We start from the raw sequence: 1,454 nt of genomic DNA on the forward strand, positions 1-1,454 counted from the left end.
TGTACGGGACGACTTAGAGTAGAACTAGAAGAAATCAGTAGTGGTCTTGAAGTAGATGTACTTCTTGGTGGTTCAGTCGCGTCGTTAGACGGAGGTGTAGAGGGAGTTAAACCTGTTGAATCATGAGGAAATGCACAGCGATCACGGTTAGACAATTTCATTCCAGATCTAAGTAACATCCCGTGTAGCTTGTAACACGATCAGGTGAGGCAATAGAGATTACGATGCGATACTAGTGAGGACTGGTTAACTCAAGTAGAACTAGAGTTAGGATGAGGTAGCAGATCACACAATCAGTCACTGGACTCAGTCCAGTCTAACAATTACCAACTAGAATACTAGCTTTCCTAGCTTACTAGCTACTAGCTTAGAGAAAACCAGAGACGGATCTAACCGTTTCTAGTATCCAAAACCGTTAGATAGATGCATCCGAGCGAGAATAATAATATTATAGTTCAACAATAGAATACGAGGCGAGCGAGATCTTTGTCGCGCTGCCACGATGGGACAGCACATACCCCGCAAATGAATACTAGATACTTCTAGTAGATTCATTTAACACATTAGAATATCTTAATTAACTAACAAGATAGACTAGAAGGTTGTTCGAATAGCAATATCTAGAAGCATAATCTAATATGCTAAATCAAATAAAATAGATACTTAATCATCATAGATACTTAATCATCATAGATACTTAATTAGAAAATAGAGTCGTGAATACATGCTCTACCGCATACAAGACGGATTTATATATAGACGAGATGGTTATGATCACTTAACTGAGTGAAACCGATAAGCATGTAGACATGGATAGACTCTATTAATTAGACCCTATATGGGTGAGCAGATTGGTGACCTTCTCAAGTAATGATCGTGTAAGGGGTCTTGAGGAGGAAGTCACGAAGATTAGTTCGTTCCTTTGAACCTCGTGAATGACATCGTCGTCCATGGTAGACAACTCGCCAACACCACCAGGTTGAAGACGGAGAGGACGTATGACAACCGTGTCAGAGTCGTTAGCGTCTTCAACAACAGAAACAAGCCCTTGATAGGTAGGAGCCGTAGAGATCACCAACCAACCTTGTCGTAGATGAACATCACTACGAACAGAGACACCGAATCTCAGAGTAGGATTTATACGCCCCCCTGGTGTGGATGATGTAACATCAGGAGTAGAACTTACGGCTCTGGAAGGTGTTGAACTGGTCCCTCCACTATCTAGAACTTCTGGCGGCTGCACCGAACTAGAGGCTTCGACTGCTGTTGAATCCTGACAATCGATAGAACCGGCCGAACCATTAGACCTCGGAGACAGTGGGAGTTCTTCACTATGCGGAAATGGTGGACAATCTTTCCGAACGAGGTCATTAGAGCTAGATGAGAACTTACCAGCAACTAGCTGTTTGGCTCGGCGTAGGTGATTTAGACTGATCAGTGCCATCAGTACTAGC

This window comes from Perkinsus marinus (genome assembly GCF_000006405.1).
Source record: "Perkinsus marinus ATCC 50983 genomic scaffold scf_1104296972102, whole genome shotgun sequence".
In the NCBI taxonomy this organism is placed as follows: domain Eukaryota; phylum Perkinsozoa; order Perkinsida; family Perkinsidae; genus Perkinsus; species Perkinsus marinus.